Source organism: Mesocricetus auratus, unplaced genomic scaffold (genome assembly GCF_017639785.1).
Source record: "Mesocricetus auratus isolate SY011 unplaced genomic scaffold, BCM_Maur_2.0 Super-Scaffold_100003, whole genome shotgun sequence".
In the NCBI taxonomy this organism is placed as follows: domain Eukaryota; kingdom Metazoa; phylum Chordata; class Mammalia; order Rodentia; family Cricetidae; genus Mesocricetus; species Mesocricetus auratus.
Window position 1 is genome coordinate 34,971,607 of NW_024429188.1, and position 20,271 is coordinate 34,991,877.

Genomic DNA, 20,271 nt, shown 5'->3' on the forward strand with positions numbered 1-20,271 from the left:
TTTTTTCGTTTGTATGTTTTTAGTATATTTTCCTTGGGTGTCCTGCTTTTCCTTAAATTTAATCAGGTAGTTAAAATTATGTCCACCATGAAGGTCATTTTAAACAGTATTTTCTCTAAGAAACAGTTTTATATGTCAAAAGAAGATAATTTTTGCTTCTCTATCATTCTCCCTATGCTTTGTTTGTAAAGTTTTACAACATCAAAGAATATTCTAAGGGTAAATTAAATCACCTTCTTCTGTTTGGGTGTTTGTTTTTTCACTAATGTAACAGGAAGATATCAAAATGTTTTATTGCCATTAATGAGAGGGAGAAAGGAGGTTAACTGGGATTATACTTCCTCAAGATAAGTGTAATTTGTCTTTTAGATTACTTTGAGAATGAAGCCAAAACTAACTGTTTTTGTTACGAAAATCATGAATGTGGAAAACCTCAGAGATTTACACGCAAAATTATCTGCCTTCATGCTATGTTTAGAGCAACCAAATACAGGATTGGATGATTCCCTCCTTTGTGGAGTTGGGATGGAAGTATAAAATAAGGAGCCATGTCCATTTATTGTTGTGTTCTTGTCAGTATAGTGGCAGCTCTCCAAGTCTCCCATGGAAACCTCTTCTCAAGGCTTCACAGAGCACAGTGACCATGCAGCAGCTGTAAGTAGTCAGGCAGGGGAATCCTTGTTTTCCTTGACAGGGAGCAGCCTCTCTGGCTCCAGGGCTGTAATCTCTGTGGTGTGTCAAGTTTGTCCTGGTGTCTTTCTTCAAGTCTGAGAAGACACCTTGACAATGTGCACACAGTGACTTTCCTTCTAATACTAGAAAATCAGAGCCCATTCTCCCAGCTCCAAGAGACTGTGAAAAGGAAGACTGTCATATCTAATAACAAGGTCCAGGTAATTGAAATTTGTTCACATTAAAATTTTCCTTCATCCCTGGTATTTGGGCAAAAAAAGTTCTCCAAAAGTCAAATATTTGGTTGGTATGCTTCTTTGTAGACTATTTAAATATCCTTTGGGCAATTCCAAGTCAACTGGAGCTGCCTTAACTGTGTTTTCCTCTGGCTTATAATTCCATCTTCTAGTTTGCCTTAGCTGAAGATAGCCATCCTGTTAGTTAACTGAATAGGCATAGTTACTAGTGCTGGCATTATGCAAATCTGCTAACAAGCTTTGAGTCCTGAAAGTTGTATTGTAGTATCTCCATTATTGACTTTTTCACAAAGGAGTGTACAAAGGTATATAACATGTGTTGGATAACACATTCAGTAAAAGATTAAACTCTTACACAAAACCAGACCTAAGTGTTCTGTATTCTATCCTTTACCACATAACAAACTTAAAATAAATAATTTTGTTGTAAAATTTTAAGTCCATTAAGACTCAGTAAATTGGGGGCTGGAGAGATGGCTCACAGGTTAAGAACACTGGCTGTTCTTTCACAAGTTCTGAGTTCAATTCCCAGCAGCCACCATAACCATCTACAATGAGATCTGCTGCACTCTTCTGGCATGCAGACATACAACGCCAGCAGAACACTGTATACATAATAAACAAACAAACAAACAAGCTCAGTAAATTGTAGTAGATAATGGAATTATATTCAGAAATCATGAGCTCCATTCCTCCTGTAACTTTTTACTTGAGTGACCCTGCAATAGTATTCTCAACTCTCTGTGACTCAGTATCCTCTTTTGCAAAATAATGGAGTCTACATCATAGAGATGGTGTAAGCATTAAGCTGTCAAAAGTCTGGAAAGTTTTGGGCACAGAGGACGAAACTTGGTTTTTCTGCCAATCCAAACAAGTTAGTTAACAAGTAAGTATTCAAACGTAGCTACAGATAATATGATTCCCTTTGACAATTTTGATTAAGATAAAGTTCCTGTGACATTTAGCTGCATAGTAGTGTTTTTTGATATCTCTCATTGATCAGTTTAGTGTTAATTACATGGCTGCAATAGATGTTCAATATTAACATTGATAGGTATAGGATAGCAAGCAATGAAAGGTAGTTTTACAGTTCATAAATAACATCCAGCTGGGGTTGAGCATTAAATGAGAAAGTTCCAGCTAAATGGCAGAGGCTAACTGACTTACCACCAAAAAGCCATTCACTATGGAAATGATTTGGTATTTTCCTCACTCCTCATCTTCTGTACCTTTTCATTACAGACCCAGAAATGTAAGCTCTTTGGTACATTTTCTAATAATGTTCCCATGCCTAGCAAATCAATTCACAACTTCTACCAAGAACCAGTATTACTATTTCTCAGTTTCTCTGCCCCAGGAATCAAGAAATTCAGCTGGATGGCTACAGGAGCAAGAATATTTCTCTCTCTCCATGTAGACTCAGGCCTTCACACAGCCCTCTCTAACTTTACTATGTTATGGTAATCTAACTTCTTTTGTGGTGCTTAGCACTCCAAGAGTGAATGTCTCAGAAGAAAGAGGCTTTTGTCAAGGCTGTGACCACTACTTTATGAGAAAAAGAAGTCACGGAACTTGTGCGGATACTTTGAAACTACCAGTTTTCCACTAACCTGTTTATAACAAAGCTCACGGAAGCATCAAATAAAATTAGAAATCTAATTTGCAATGAGAAATGAACTTGTCAATCGTGTCATAAACAAAGGCTAGTTTGCTATACATATTTTCACCATGCAATATACTAGATACCAAAATACCATAATGCCAGTGGCTAAGTCCATGAGACAGTAAAAAGAAAAATGTTGGAAATGTTTAATGTCACCAGTGATGTGGAATAGAATATTTTTAACTGTGTAAAGATATGTTGCATTGGCTTGTGTTGCAGAATAATTATTTAACTATGCAAAGATGTGTTGCATTTGTTTATTCTGCATTTGTTTCACTATGTAAAAACAAGTTGCTGTTTCACCTTACTGGCCTAAGGCACCTGATTCAACTAATAAAAAGCTAAAGTATCAATAACTGGGCAGAAGAGGAATAGGCAGGGCTGGCAGGCAGAGAGAAAAGGGAAATCAGCCAGCCAGACATAGAAGAAGTAGGACAGCAGGATGAACAGTATGTGGATGAGGTAAATGAGCCTCAGGGCAGCACATAGATGAATAGAAATGGGTTAAGTTAAAAAAAAAAGAGAGCAAGTCAGCATTATTTGTAATAGCCAGATCCTGGAAGCAACCTAGACACCCCACAACTGAAGAGTGGATAGAGAAAATGTGGTACATTTACACAATGCAGTACTACTCAGTGGAAAAAAAACAATGGAATCCTTAAATTTGCAGGCAAGTGGATGGCACTGGAAGAAACCATCCTGAGTGAGGTAACCCAGTCACAAAAAGAGAAACATGGTATGTACTCTCTCATATATGCATTTTAGGCATGGGTCAGGGGAATGCCAGCCAACAGTCCCACTGCCAAACCTTTATCCAAAACTGATGGAATCAGAGGCAGATACACTGAACTCAACTCCTGGAACCCAGTGACAGAGTGATGAGCAAAGGGATTAAGACCATGCTGGTGAAACCCACAAAGACAGCTGACCTGACAAGGGGGAGTGCTTGGACCCCAGACTGATGGATGAGAGGCCAGCATGGGGCTGATCCAGACCCCCTGAATGTCAGTGAGGAGGCCTCGGCAATCTCTGGGGCCTTGTGTAGCAGATTAATATTTATCATGGCATACAAATGAACTTTGGGAGTTCATTCCACATGGAGGGATGCTCTCTCAGCCTGGACACATGGGGGAGAGCCTAGGTCCTGCCCTGGATGAAATGACAGACTCTGAAGATCGCCCATGGAGGGCCTCACCCTCCCTGGGGAATGATGTGGGGATTGGATGGGGATTAGAGGGCTGGGGGAGGGACAAGGGAGGAGAGGTGGGAGAGGGAGCTGGGATTGACATATGAAGCAAGCTTGTTTCTAACTTAAATTAAAAAAAAGGAAGAGGCTTTGGTGGTACACACCTTTAATCCCAGCACTCGGGAGGCAGAGGCATGCGGATCTCTGTGAGTTCGAGGCTAGGCTGGACTGACAGCCTCCAAAACAATACAGAGAAACCCTGTCTCGTAAAACCAAAAAAAAAAAAAAAAAAGAAAGGAAGGAAGAGGAATAGGGAGTGGCAGGAGTAAGACAGCCAGTGAGAAACACATGTAAGTGGTTGTGAGGGCTATGTTGTGATGGGTAAGAGATAGATAAGTAAGCAAGATAAGTGAAATAAGTAAAATGGATGGTAGTCAGTTTTAAAAAAAGAGCTAGTTAGAAACAAGTCTAAGATAATGAAGGGTATTAATGATTAATAATAGGTCTCTGTGTTATGACGTTGGGGCTGGCAGTACAGTTAAGCTCACTACACACAAGAAATTTATATCCTAATTTCTGTGGAGAGTGTGTAATGTTTGGCTTTTCTATTTTCCCGCTAATGATGCACTGATGCGTTCACATTGGTTTATTTATTTATTTGTTTTTATTTATTTATTTATTCGAGACAGGGTTTCTCTGTATTGTCCTGGAACCCGCTCAGTAGACCAGGCTTGGTCTCGAACTCACAGAGATCCACCTGCCTCTGCCTCCCACCTCGATGTTGGATCAGGACATCCCAATGGTGTAGCAGCTATTAAAGGTTCGTTTGTTCAACGATTAAAGTCCTACGTGATCTGAGTTCAGACCGGAGTAATCAGAGTGCTGGGATTAAAGGCATGCACCACCACCGCCTGGCGTCACATTGGTTTATTTTGTAAAACTTCCTTTACCAGTAATATCTGTTGCTAGTAATATTTCCTCCAAACTGAACATTTAACAAATCATGCAAGTAGCATATCTGCCCTGTGTTGATCACCTGAGAAGTGTCATGCCTTTCAAAATGTTATCCTTAGAAGACAAACACACTTTTGCAACAGTTATGAATATCAGTCTAAAATTTAGTTAAGAAACAGTCCTGGTGTTTTTGCAGCATCGGAGCGGCCACGCGAGCCAGACCACAGCACTGCCTGGGCGGCTGCAGAGCTGCAAACGTGAGCCCAGGGCAGCCCAGCGCCATGTAGGTGAACACTGATGAGCTGTGGCACCAGGTGACGATCAACCAGTTCGTGCTGGCCACGGGCTACACGGCCGACCAGGCACAACAGCTACTGCAAGCGGCGCACTAGCAGTTTGAGACCGCCCTCGGCACATTCTTCCCAGAGAGCAACATTCCCAACAGCCACCACCACCATCAGATGACGTGTATTCCCAGCAACACCCCTGCCACACCATCCAACTTCCCTGATGTTCTCCAAGCTTCGAGCCTGTGAGGGCCTGCAGAACAGCAAAAGACCCATGACAGCTGTGACCTGCTCCCCCGCTGCAAACTTCATCCCCTTCTGGGCCACCTCCCCACCCAACCACCTGACGCCCTGGATCCCACCCTCTTTCCCGGACTCCTCCCATCACCTCCACTGTCCACAGCTCACGTATAGCCCCCTGGAGCATAAAGGGGGGGGTCAGCAGAAAACCATGGCAAAAGTGGATGGCCAGAGATGAGACTGGATGGCACCGGGCTAGAGTGGGGGCAGTCCCAGGGTCGTGGAGACACAGAGTAGGGCTGGGGAGGGGGGGAACACAAGAGGGTGAGGGTTTCCTGAAGATCACACTGGAAGATTTTATAAGAGAACTTTTATGGGGGGGCAGTAAACATCCTGAACCACTTGGGTTCTTGAGGAGTTTCTCTTTGGGAAAGTTGTTCCTCTTTTTAATATATTACAATAATATCTATGAATTTAAGTTTAATGTGTGTGAGTGTGGGGCCCACACACCTAGGGTGTTGGGGTCAGAAGGGAATGGCCTCAAAAATCCCTTTCCTTGTCGGCACCTCTTCCTCTGTCCAATTTATGGAAGCAAAGGGGTGCTCATAGTCAGATGGAGTGAGCTTGCAGACAGGCAACTGTCCTGCCTCCTTTAGAAGCTGCATCAGCCATTAGGAAGTGTCTCCCCAAGGGAGGTACCAGAAGGGACTTGTTGGAACCATGGACTCTCCTACCCCATCACTGGTAGGGTGTTTTCCTCTGTGCTGGGGGTGGCCTCTCAGTAGTCCTGAAACTTGTCACCCTGTCCCCGGATGAGTGCGCAAAGCTTGTAGGACTGAAGAGTTGGCTGACCTCTGAATGGATACTTGCCTGTCCCATCCCTTACTGTCCTGGCTGTCCCACAGGTCCCCAGCCCCTCTGTGTCCAGCATCAGAAGAGGACAACTTAGGAGAGCCTGTCTTTGAATTGAGTTCCTAAATTATAATCCCATCTCACCAGAGTGCAATTTTAATTTTAAAAATTCAAAAGTTTTCTAACTTAAAAAGAAAAAAAATGGTCCAGGTAAAGTGCTTGCCTAGCATGCAGGAAGCCCCAAGTTTAACCCCCAACTGCGTAAAAACTGGGGGCAGTGGTGAGGCCTACCTCCCAGGACTAGGGAGTTAGAAGCAGGAAAAATGGAAGGTCAAGAACAGTTCCAGGACGGCCTGGAATATCAGGAAACACTGTCTCAAAAAAGGGAAAGAAAGAGATGCCATTCCATTGTTTATTTCTTCAAATCAAAACTGACTTCTAAATGCTGTATTATAAGGATAGTGATATCTTTAAGATAAACCATTCTTCACTCATCTCCTCTACCAACTGGGGCCTGAATGTCTTTATCTAAAAGTGACTTACGAGAGCACAGTTAGGATCATGAAGCTCCTCTTCACTCCACCTTTACTATGCTTGAAATAGAAATCTCTGGCAAGACTGGAAACTGCATATCTCCAGTTCAGCTTTTCCTAACTGCTTTCCAAATCCCTGGGAAACTTCTGCCAAATAATGTGTTGTTTCTTGTCTATAACTCTACAGCGCTCTGTTTTCCTTATAATTTCAGCTTCTGTGAGCCCTATCTTTTTTCCACTCTGCTGTAGGCTACCCAGCACTGCCTCTTTAACGCAGTGAACTGTTTCTAAACTGAGACAAAATAATAAGGTAGGCTCCTTACAGTCTTGGAAAATATAAATTCAAGAAGAAATTCTTGATTGAGCTCTCCTTATCAAAATCTCCTGATTAAGTGAAGTCCTACATCCCCTCTATTAGGTACTTGGACTGATTCCCAGCATAAATTGAACATGCCTGTCTAGAAGGCATATCTGGAATGCTCTGCCTTTCTTGGTACAAATTATTTGAGTTATATGTTTACCAACAATCTACTGCACTGAATAGCAAATCTATTTCACTCTATTTTTGCTATTGTAACTTTAAATATTGTGTGTTTGAAATAATTATTAATAGAAAGTGTTGTTTCTGTTAACATTAAATATTTTGAAAATGAGCCAATGAGTTGCTAAAATATAAACTGCTGTTAAAATATGTGAGAATTGTGAACATTCAAAACATCATTAATTTAGAGAGACGTAAGACACCCAGTTAATGTCTTATTTACTTCATGTTGGTCAGTCTTTAATACTTGTGCTGAAACTGAAAATCCAAGTAAAGACAATTTTAATGTAAAAACAATCATAAAATGTAGATATTCTTTAATTGCTCTCCAGATAATTGTAATTTATCACTCCTTCATGCATACAATACTAAATATTGTAAATTAAGCATGACAAATGTGAATTTTTTGTTTGGATTTTTGTATGTGTAGCCTTAGCTGTCCTGGAACTCACTCTGTAAACCAGGCTGGCCTTGAACTCACAGAGATCTGCCTGCCTCTGCCTCCTGATTGCTGGGATTAAATGTTTGCACCACCACAGCCTGGTGCAAATGTGAGTTTTTACCAGAAAAAAAAATAATAGAGAAATTCAGACAGTATACCTGAACCAGGAAAACTTTACTAGACAATGATTTGGGACCGAATCAAGACATGTCATACCCTAGAAGGATTTAACTATTGCTATAGATCAGTGATTGCTATGTGTTTTCCATTCTCCTCTGTTGCAAATAAATGCTTTTAAAGCATCCATCTTGTCCCTGAGTTATTTATGCAAATCCTACCAATACCTTACTCTATAGAGAAGAGTACAAATCAACTAATGACTGTGGATGTTCAGCTGGATGCAGTGACATAGTGGATTTAAGTCGTTTTGCCTAAGTAAAGAGTGAAGGTGACATAGTGGATTTAAGTCATTTTGCCTAAGTAAAGAGGGAAGGTGTTTCCTTTGTGGAGAAAAGCACAAAACTAACATTTAGTGGCAAAAGGGCTAACTCTAGAAGAGTTAGGTTATCTACTCACATATTAAGGTCTTAGGCAAATAAGTCTGATATATGGATCATAACTTATTGGTTTGTAGTTGGGTGGACAAAAATGAAGTTCTAAACATGGAGATGAACACAAGTGATGTATTTTTTCTCACTTTGATACATAAAATGTTGTATGGAAGCCAATTTTTAAAGATTTAATTTTATTTATTTTTATACATTGTGTGTCTTTGTTTGTGCCATCTGTGTGCAAGCTCCCTCAGAGGCCAGAAGAGAACACTGGATTCATTGTGTCTAGAGTTACAGAAAGCTGTGAAATGTTTGACTTGGATTCTTGGAAATGAGGTTGGGTCCTCTAGAAGAGCAGCATGTCTCTTAACCATCTTTCCAGATTAAATTTATTCAATTCTTCATGCAGTTTTGTTGTGAGCTTCAGTTTCACTGCTTCCCAGTCATTTGTGACACATAAAATGAGCATGGCATCTCTTGTCCATTTGATCCGGAACGTCAGAGACACTCAAAAAACATTTTCCTGAGTATTATTACCTCCGTGGATGGGAACCACTAAATTGGTCCTTGCTTACAACGGGATCTTTAACTTCTAGATTTTTAAACAACCTCAGTACCAAATCATTTGGTCTTTGTGATACTTGCTCTCTAACGAGAGTGGCAGTTTGGGAGACAGTAGAAACAGACTTACATGACGAAGATAAATGATCTTACAACTCACTATGGCATTTTTTTCTCAGTGAGTCCCTAGATCAGATCTCAGCCTGGAAAATGTTCCTAGTACTCAGAAGAATATATACTACTGTTTTATTAATAGTTTTTAAAGCATCCTGTGATGATGCATGTTGAGGGAGAGTATCCAGGCTTTTACATGTCTAAATTATCAGGATACATATTATACTTATCTTTTTCATGTGATGATCATAAAATTAAACAATTATATGCATTGTTTATTTAAGGAACCTGTTATTTTGTATTAGCATTTTTATTAATTAATGAGTAACTATTTAACAACTGTAGACTGTAGAAACTAAAAAAAATCTACCTAATAGTGGAGTAGAATATCCACCCTGTATTAGACCTAATAGAGATGGTTTAATTGACGAAGTACACCTTTATAGAGAACTTAAAAGTTCTGTAGTATATAGGAGGAAAGGATAAAATAACAGAATATCTGCAATCACTTTGAATATGACTTTACTTTGAAATTCTACATGTGATATTTGTAAATTTGAAATTTCAGTCACTAAAAGGAGGACTTTCTGAAGCATGCAGAAGATATCTCTAATCCTTATACATTTAATAACAGTATTTCAGGCTTTTAAAACTTGTAGGAAGAAATGTTTCAAATTTATTCTGCCATTATGCATTCAAGTTTATCAAACACCAGTTACCTTCATCATGCTGCCTAAATTTGACGCCCCACAGTAAAATTGACCAGTGAGGATAAACAGGTCCAAACTAAGGCAGCATCTTTGTTTCTGCCTTGATCATCAAGACCCTCAAAGAATCTCTATTAGAGAGAAATAATGTAGAGAAAACAACCCTTTAAACTCTAGAAAAACCATAGTTTATGACATTATTAAAATTACCGAACAGATGCAGCACGAATCTTATGCCAGAGAACTTGCTAGAAATGTTAAATTTTTAACACAGTCCAGAGTGTAGGTTTCAAGGACAATGGTATCACAGATGTAAACAACAGTAGTGCATTGTGATGCCTCGATAGTCATGAAATAATAAAAAAAATGAAAAACTGGGCATGGTTGCATAAGACTAGTACTTGGGAGTTGGATGCAGGAGGATCAGTAGTTCAAGACCAGCTTAGCTGCATAGCACATGTGAGGCTGCCAGCCTGGTTACTTCAATAAAGGATCACTTGAAATTAAAATCCTTGTTGCTAAAGACACAGGTCCAGGAAGTTCGTGAGCAGGAGGACCTGACCTGATGCTTCCTCCCTAAGGAATAGTACCTTCTGCTACCATGAAAGGGAGGGAAGCGACCAATAATCCTTCTGAGTTCTGATCATTATGTACCATAACACTGACAAACACGGCACAGGAATCTCTAAAGGCGCATTAGTGGCACTCATACCTTGTCAGTAATAAACAGCTCTCTAATTCGACTTAAGACCTGACCAACAAGATGGAAACCATCCCTGGTACTGTAAATCTAGCCAACAACCACCCCAGGATATTTAAGTCATGGTTCTTAGAGGAGAACCTACCACCACCATTTTACTAAACCAACATAGGCTCTGAATGCATTGTAAATATTTATCTTTATACCAAAAGATAAAGATAAGAGCCAAAAGATCTGGCAGAGGCATGACTCAACCAAGTGCCACCCAGTGCCTATGGTGTTGGGCAGTCAGACACCATAAGAGTGAGTGAATACAGGGTGGTGTGATGGAAGACGGAGAGTGGTGGAGATGTTCATGGGCTGGGGAGAGAGGCAGGTCTGAAGAGGTGAGGGTGATAAGAAACATGCTAAGGTGATTGCCCTGCTTGCTACTTGAATCCAAGGTGATGTCCAGGCTTGGGCTATTGCCAAGGGCCAATCTTGGTCTGAGACACTGAGTGGGATCAAGATGCATGATGTGAAATCCCCAAAAAATCAACAAAAGTAGAAGAAATAAAAAGAAAGAAATTAGATCATTCTAATTTTCATGATGTTTCTATTTCTGTGAAAATTATGAATTGGTCTATTTGCATAGAACAGTTTGTCCTCTCCCATGGACTACATACATTGTTTCTGTCCTCTTCATCACCTATCAAAACAGAAAATAATATTCCCAAGAAAAGACCTCTAGCATTTCAAGACATGGCTTGGAATGCCAGTGCTATTCTGGACAGAAAATCTTCAACTGGGTAATTATAATGTTGTATTCTGTGTAGTTTCATGATTTGTCAGAGTATAATAATATTTGTTCTGTGACTTGGAACATGACATAATTCAGATTTGAATAACACATTCTGTATTATAATAATAAATAATTACAAGAGTGAAAAAGAGACAAGCACATGTATGTCTTTAAATATCCCACTATATAGTATATAATCATCATTGCTATGCTATACATCAAAACACCAAATGTCTTCTCTGTATTCTGTATTCAAATGTAATTCAGGACCCATTAACCAAACTCTCCCTGGCCTTTTCTACCTTATTAAAATAAGCTGTTTTGAAGTATAATGAGTCACACTTAAGAAAATACTCTAGTGACACTGTTTTCCTACTAATGACAAGCTCAGGTAAGGTGCTATGCGACAAAGCCCCAGAATAAAACATTATGCATCCTTCACCTTGTATGACAGATATAGATTGAAACTGGAAAGAGTTTCCTAAAATATTCCCCTCTCTAACCTTCAGCCTTTCGTCTATGGGGGCATGAAGCACAACTGGTTCAGAGAGATACAACATTTCCAGATTTAAAGATCTCTTGTCTACGAGACACAGCATCTGTCTAAATAATGGATCTCAGTACAATCTCAGCAGCAAACAGTACGTTATAGTTGGCTCCACTTCATTAGCCAGTTATTTTGTACCTTCCCAGACTGTTAGTGAAATTGCCCTGCTGGTAGCATGTTTCTGATTAATCTGGATTTCACTAATTACCCTGCACTCACATGGATTAGATGAAATTGCTTTTTGTATTCTTCTGCAATAGGTTTCAAATTGGTTTCCAAGGATTCTCTTGCAAAGGCACTGCCATTGTTTCCCAGATCGGTAGTCTTTCTACTGGAAAGAAAACAAGGACCTATGCTTTAATTCTTGCTTATATGACCTTTCTTTGGGGCACTTCTTTTTCCTCCAGGGTATGAGAAGTGTGCTTTAAAAAGAAATAAAACCTTAATTTTAAAAGTAAGGGATCAGGTCTTTGTTGTCTTCTTTTGTGTTGTTGTTCCAGCGACATGACTAGAGAAATCTCCGTAGAATAAAACTAACATGAAAGGTCAAGCCCTATCCCTAACTGTAGGCCCACAAATCTCTGATGACTATTTTTCAAGAAGCAATACTGCCACCTGGCTGTGTAAGACAGAGAAAACGACCATCGCCTTCAATTTCTAACCAAATCCTTCTGATAGTCCACCTACCCCTTGATTTCCATCTATCTACACAGAAGCCTAGAATTCTGGAAGATTCCTTTTGGATCCCAGGAATACAAAATACGAGGGACACAAAATCAGAACAAGAGAATTGGAGAAGACTTCAAGGGCTGTACAGAGCATTGTTTGGAGTTCATCAAGATGAAACCCAAAATGGAATTGCAATGGTAAAACTATAACACAAGCCGGGCGTTGGTGGGGCATGCCTTTCATCCCAACACTTGGGAGGCAGAGGCAGGCAGGTCTCTGTAAGTTCGAAACCAGCATGCTCTACAAGAGTTAGTTCCGGGACAGCCTCCAAAGCCGCAGAAAAGCCCTGCATCGAACCCCCTCCCCCAAAAGACTATAATACAATGCAGATCTGATATCTCAATTCATTTCATTCACAGTGCCCTGAGAATTGCTAGCAGAATCCAAATCTGCATTTGTGATTACAAGTCAAATAGTGTATAAACTTTGAGGAAAAGACAAATGGGAATATGAGTGCACTGATAAATTTTTGAGCTATCAGAACTTGTCATATTCAGAATTGCTGTTAGTTGCTACTGCCTGGATATGCTAAAACCTCCAAAATGCCATTACTCATAAAAATAAACCTGACATTTCCGCACTGGGAATTTTCCTAAGTATCTCTTTATAGTCTAAAATGTTCTGCAGGTCTTTTCTGAGAGGTTTTTATGGTTCCCAACAGAAAAATCTGTAGTGAAAGCAACGGACATTTAAAAACATAGTCCCAGACCCTTTATGGTATTTGGCCAAAGTCTACTGTAGTGTCTTTTTAAGGCACAGCCTACTTGGCAAAGCTGAATTACATTAATGTAAAATTCTAGTCCTTAAATCTTTCAGTCAACATTGGTTACAAAAGTGATTTAATAAATAATTCCTATAATGCCAACTTAAACTACATGTGGATTGTTCAACCCAGTATCTGCCAGTATTTTGGTTGCCATGCAGAAGAGACCTGAAAACTATTAAATGAATACATGTGGTAAAGTCAGTGTACAAATCCCAGGCTATCAAAGCTCATGTTCTTCCACTGTGACACATCACACACATATATGTGCAGTCCTGGCTTGTTAACATTCCTAAAATATGCCCTAAAGTATACTTAGCTCACAGGAAAAGCTTTTCGAGAGATAACACTTTCTTCCAAAAGGTAGTTATGTTCTTTATTATGCAACACAAAAGGCATTCATTTTCCTTTTCTTTGACAGTCTCAATTTAACAGGCCATCTAAAAAGGGATTTTCCAAGACAACAGCTTTTATCTAAGTTATGCAAAGTTTTTATTGACATAAAAATACATAAAATAGCTACACTGTACAACAAAATTATATATGGAAAATAATATTTTCTCAGAGTTTCAGAGTGCAGAGGCTATGTTCTCTAGTTTCTTGCTTTAATTATTTAAACTATTGAAGTATAATAAACTAGCAACTAAATTTCTCATTTTAAAGTCATTATTTTACCAAATGCATATTTGTAAAATTAACTATCTAACATTTTTAGATGGTAGTGACATCTTTATCATGATCAGATGAGATATAAGTTAAGAACTGTAGGGAAAACAAGTGAAGGACCTACGGATGTTGTTTTTCAGAATGGTCATGTCACATCGCTTTCTCTGTAACATGGGTATCTATTGAGCTGTGCTGCCTGAAACCCTGGTTAGAGAACGTTCTTACTGCAGCACATAGTAATTAATGTGGAGCTTTGTAACTGCTCAAAGTGCTGAGAATAAGTGACTAAGCACACAGGTGCCCCCCACAAAGGCTTAGGGAGTATCACAGAAGATGGAGCAGAAATATTGTGAGAGCCCAGAGGATGGGGAGAAGTACTGTGAAATACTGCATTCTGACCACGGCATGCCTGTTACACGCCTCAACTTTCTGTATTTGTGGTTACTTTCAGCAGACCGAAATTAGATCAAGCCAGTTAAAACTTCTAGCACGCATGTGAGAAGGGCTACTGATGTTCCCCCATAACTGAGAAGCTATTGGCAGTTGATGGCTTCCAGTGGAAAGTGGAGGGAGAGTCACTCATTTAGGAGTGGTGGCTACTGGCAGGTTGCACATGCCCCATTGGATGCCCCACAATAATGTGCATGTTGGTGCCATTTATTTAGATAAAGTGGTTTTTAAAAGATAAATAAAGAATGTTAAAGGAGGACATGAAATTGTGGGGAAGATATGCTGGGGCTCCTCATCATCCTCTAAGAGACAACTAAGCAAAGAAGTTAAGTTCCCAAAGCCTCAATGTGAATGGATTTTCATTTATAGAGTAGCTTCTTAAACTGTAGGTCATGACCCCACATGAGGTGGCATAATTGAATGTAGGTGTCTCGAAAAAAATTTACCAAGAGCCAAAGGCTCTTCAACATGCAACAAGCAAAATTAACTAAAACTGGGGCTCTTAATTATTTAAAATCCTAAGTATTTCTGGCAATACTGTTCTATGTCACATTATGCGACTTTACTACTTCCTTGGTTCTGACCACATAAAATGTGTACTTTGCACTGTGTATGACATCATGCTATGCAATGCCAGCTAACACTACTGGAAATACTTCAGTCCAGATTTGAACTTTATGTCCTGAATTGCAATGATTTTTCTGGACATACAAAAATTTCTGCTGCTATAGAAATATAATTTCTTGATTATGGAAAACAAAAGCATTTAATACATTCCTACTATCATTCTTAAGCATGTAAGTATCAAATTATTACATCCAGTGCTGGAGAGATTATTCAGGGGTAAGTGCCAGCAACACAAGCATGAGGACATGAGTTCACACACACACACACACACACACACACAGAGAGAGAGAGAGAGAGAGAGAGAGAGAGAGAGATTTCATTTTTGTATCTTTAGGTTGTCATGTATGAGAATGTTCATTATTAAAATTTTCTATTTGAGTTGCTGAATTTTATATAAGATCATTAACTAGCAGGGTATGATGATACACGACTTTATCTTAGCACTCAGGAAACAGAGAATGGGTGGTTGTTGCAGGTCCAAGTCCAGACCACTCTACATAAGGAGTTCCAGGCCAGCCAGGGCTACACAATGAGACTGTCTCAAGGAACGAACAAAACCCACCAAAAATCATTAAGTGTGTGTGTGTGTGTGTGTGTGTGTGTGTGTATGTGTGTGTGTGTGTGTAATATTTAAGATCCTCTATGTACTGCAGTGTCAAATACTCAGCTAAGGATTAATAAAAATAAGATTTCTTTAATTTTTGCGCATCTTATAGATTCATATTATGTGAGTTCACACCAAGGCACATTTGCGGAGATCAGAGAACAACTTGAGAAATTTAGTTCTCTCTTCTTAACATGTGGTTCTTTTCACCATATGGTTCCTGAGGATCAAACTTGGGTCATCGTGTTTGGTGGAAGATGCCCACCCAAGATGCCCACTGAGCCTTCTTGCAGAACCCATGATTTAGTTCTTTATATAGAAATAAACAAGTATTATATTATTTATTATACTAATTTGCTTTAACCTTTAATACTAAAATATTTTATAACAAAATTATTAAAATAAACTTCCTTTTGCTAAATTATCAGTAAATTTTTGATTTGTACACCTACAATGTATATTATATTCCTGGGGTCATATAGAAATTTCGCATGCAAAAAGAGTCACATGTAGAGAATAAGTAAAGAGCCCTGATTTATACGCTGGTTCTTACAGTACTAGGTGTACTTCTGTGGGAATGTTGAAATTCTTTTAGAAATGCTGAAGCGGGAGATACTAGAATATAGAGAGAAGTCCCAGGTGAGTTTCTTAGTTTTTGTTAGCAAGAATGTGATGATGCATGTGTGGAAATCAGAGAACAGTTTGAGGGAGTTAGTTCTCTCTTTCTACCATGTGGGTCTATGGGGTCAAATTCCACTCACCAGGTTCAGCAACAGGTGTCTCTACCTGCTGAGCCACCTCCTGCCCCTGGAAGATTCATTTATCCTGCCCAAAACAGGGAGTAGGGGATTAATGCTACCACTTTCCATAGCCAGGACTGAACAATTTTATCACTGACCGTTCTTATTGATTTTTCAAATGATGACTAGAAATCTTCATATAGTGTTTTAGGACTGTGCACTGACATAAGGTTATTATCATTTCCAGAACTTAGTTTCTTAATCATCAAAATTCTGTCAGGATCAATATTCTTTCTATACTAAAGTTCAACTAATTACTCTACAAAGATAAAATAGCAAAATGTTTTTATGACTTTTAACCGTTTACTTCATTTGTATGAGTGTTTGCCTGTCTGTGTGTCTGGTACACACAGAGGACAGAAGAGGGTATTGGATTCCCTGCTACTGAATTTATAGTGAGTTGTCATGTGGGTATTGGGAACCAAACTTAGGCCTCTGCAAGAACTGGAAACACTCTTAGCTGTGGATCCATATCTCTAGTCCACAAATGTTTCTAATAAGAGAAAATTAATGTATGCATGATAAAGTATTCATGAAACCTGTTCTGAGGGCCTTCGAGACATTGAGAAGCTAAATAATTTATTTGAGATCCATAACTAATAATAGTAGAGCCTAAATTCAAGCAACAGGTGTCTGGTTCTTTGATCATACGGTTTAAATCCAGCACTTTCTTTTTAAGATGCTGTGAGGTAAGTATTCTCCATGAATTGTATTTTTAACTCATTTTTATTGATCTTTGGGAATTTCACATCATGTCCCCCCACCAATTTCTCTCATTTCCCAGTCCATCCATATCTGGCTCTCACCCCTGTAACATCACCCCCCAAATAAAAAAAAATGCAATAACAAAGCCAGAAAACAAACAAATAAAACCACTTTGCACCTTTCTTTCCTGCCTCTCCAATACCTCTTAGTTCAACATAGTGGCTGTTGGAGTTGTGGTGTGTAGCTCAATATACCCTTTGTCCACTCAGCTTTGTAAATGGTCCTTGTCAGATTCAAGGCCTCTGCCTCCTGGACCCTCACCAAGACTCCTTTCAGATATCCTGCTGTTTTCTCAAATCATGGAGATCCTGCGGCTATGCTACCACAGTGTCAGTCCCTTCATGTACTCCCGCGGGTCATGCCCGTGCTCTGGGGTGCTGTGAAATAACCCTTATGTATACTGTGAAAATGTATTACTCTCATTGGTTAATAAAGAACTGACTGGCCTATAGCTGGGCAGGAAGAGATTGGGTGGGAGAGCCAAACTAGGAGGATTCTAGGAAGAAGGTGGGCAGAGTCTGTACTAGCCAGCAGATTCAGAGAGAAGCAAGATGGGAATGCTGTACTGAGAAAAGGTACCAAGCCACGTAGCAAAGCAGAGATTAAAAAATGGCTGAATTTAAAATGTAAAGGTTAGCTAATAATAAACCTGAGCTATTGGCCGAGCATTTATAATTAATATTAAGCCTCTGTGTATGTACTTGGGAGTGGCTAGCAGGACAGAAATTTCTGCCTACAATAGGAGCCTGCTCTCCCATGCTCACAGTGAGTGGTGGGACCATCTTTCCTGAGTGTGGGACAGCTCTCCTGCTGCAGTGCCCAGTGGGGAACAGGGCCCGCTCTCTCAGGGCCAGCAAAGGAACAGTACCAGCTCAGTGTGGTCCTCAGATCTCAACACATATGGTGCCTGTGGCTCCTTGAGGTAACACAGGTCATGGAGATCAACAGAGATTCCAGTTGCAGCAGGACCACAGACCCATGCATTGCCCTTGGCTGCAGTTCAGGCCCGGACATCATCATGTCCCTGGTTCCAATGGCAGCCACCCAGATCAGTATGGTCCCAGTGGCAGCATGAGGTTCATGGTCCAATCCAGCAGGGGTTCTGCATTGATGTCTGTGCTCCATGTTGACACCAAAGTCCACGCAGATGCCCATGGCATCTGTGGCCATGTTGGTGTCTGAGTGGCCTGCACTGCCATGGTCTCTGGTGGCTGACCAGTCTCCAGGTATCTGCATGTCCCTCAATGGTAACAGGAACTAAGGACATCAACTCAGACCCTGGCTGGTATAGGGCCACGAACCCAGACATGGTCCTCAGGAGCAACCCGGGCCTAATTTCAATTGTTGGCAGTGCAGGCCATACAGATATGCATGTCCTCAGCGTGGACCATAGATACCAACATGGCATTAAGTGATGGCCCAGACCCCCAGCATATGTGCAACCTTTGGTGTAACCAAAGCCATGAACATCAACACACACCCTAGCCTTTGGTTGCAGCTTGTGCCTGGACATCACCACAACCTTGAGTAGCAGCACAGACTTCCCAGAGCAGTACATCCCTAGTAGCAGCATGGCTTTTGGACATCAACATGGTCTCAGGTGGCTGACCAGACCCTTGCATCCACATGACCCTCAGTAGTAATGGGAACCACAACACCAAGTCATACCCTGGATGCTATAGGGTCATAGACCCAGACATGGCCTTGGAAGCAGCCCTGACCAGCTAACACCATGGTCCCTGGTAGCAGCACAAGTCGCTCAGATCAGCATGGCCCCTACAGCAATACAGTTCCCCGATATCAACATGGCCAAAGGTGGGGCCCAAACCCCAGGGATCATGTGACCTTTGGTGGCAACACGGACCCTGGCTGAGGTAGCACCATGGACCCAGACACGTCCCTTGGCAGCTGCCTGGGCCTGGAAGACACTGTGGCCCCAGGGGCAAGCAGGCCTCTCCTATCAGCCCACGCCTCACTGCCTTTGCTTCTTTTGTTCTGCTTCTTTCCACAGCACATGAACTGGACCACTTGTCTTTTTTCCCATTTCTCCACCATATGTCTGCTCATCGTAATGACACCTGCCTATGGGATGCCTTCAGCCAGCCCCGGCCGTGAGTACTCTGGCGGAACTGCGTGTTTATTCCCCCGCCTGGATCTTGAGTACTCAGGTTGGACTGCGGATGCCTTCAGTCAGCTGAACTGCATGCTTTTAAAACTATGAAATATAATGGATTTAGCCTCTACATTTTTTCCTTCTTAATAAGCATCTTGGCCTATTTTCTATTTTCTATTGCTAAGGTATAGTACTACAGACTTTGTTTTGGATTAGGGTTTTGGTTGACAACATAGGGGCTATATGGAGTGTGTGTGTGTGTGTGTGTGTGTGTGTGTGTGTGTGTGTGTGTGTCCTTAAGTCTTTTTCTTTTCTCACAAAGTCGCTAGTAGTCAATCATAGCGTCTTTCCCCTGATGATCTTACCTAATCACAATGTTCCAGAGGCCTCATCTTTAAAATACCATAGTTGGGTCATTGTTCTAGCCTTTTAATACCTCCCAATTGGGTTAAAACTTCAAAGAGAGTTTTGGAAAAGACAAATCAGATCCATACCATACATAACATATGTCATCTTGATACAGAAATGTTGATGGTATATTGATCAACATTGATGAAATGGTTACATATAAATTATATATTATTTTTAAATCGCTGCCAGTTTTTCTCATTTTAATAACTCCCTTAACACCTATAATTGGAAACCTCCACTTCTTTTTCTTTGTTAGTTCATTCGTTTAAGATAGGTCTCATGTAGCCCAGTATGGAGCCTGAACCAGCTATCATCTTAGCCAAGCTAGGCTTCCAATGGTGGGACTGAGAAACCACCCCAGGCACAAAACCTTTGAACCCAAACCTGTCCTGTCTGCGAAACTTGGTGGGGCTACAGTGGTTCAGAGCTTGTGGGAATGGCAAACCAACGACTGGTCTAATTTGAGGCCCAAGCCATGAGTTGGAACCCATGCCCTAGCCTCCTCAGATGGCCAGCAACTGAAAGCTAGATTGCTAAGAGACCCAGAGAAGAACCAAACACAACTGACAATAAATAAGTAAATAAATAAACAAACAAACAAAATATTCAATGAAACTATTCCTAAAAATATTCTGCTGGGGGGAAGCGGCCCGGGAGCCAGCCCTGATGAGCTGCACTGTCTCCACGGTGTAGCAGGCCTTGACTGCTAGCCTCAGCAAGGCCACTACCCAGTCCGGCCCCATTCCCTGCGACCT

The 20,271-nt window shown here is 40.6% G+C and overlaps 1 pseudogene; it reads left to right on the forward strand.

Annotated features, from left to right (window-relative positions):
• The first annotated feature begins 5,013 nt into the window (after positions 1-5,013).
• LOC101828126 lies at positions 5,014-5,497 on the forward strand (annotated as a pseudogene).
• Positions 5,498-20,271: the final 14,774 nt, after the last annotated feature.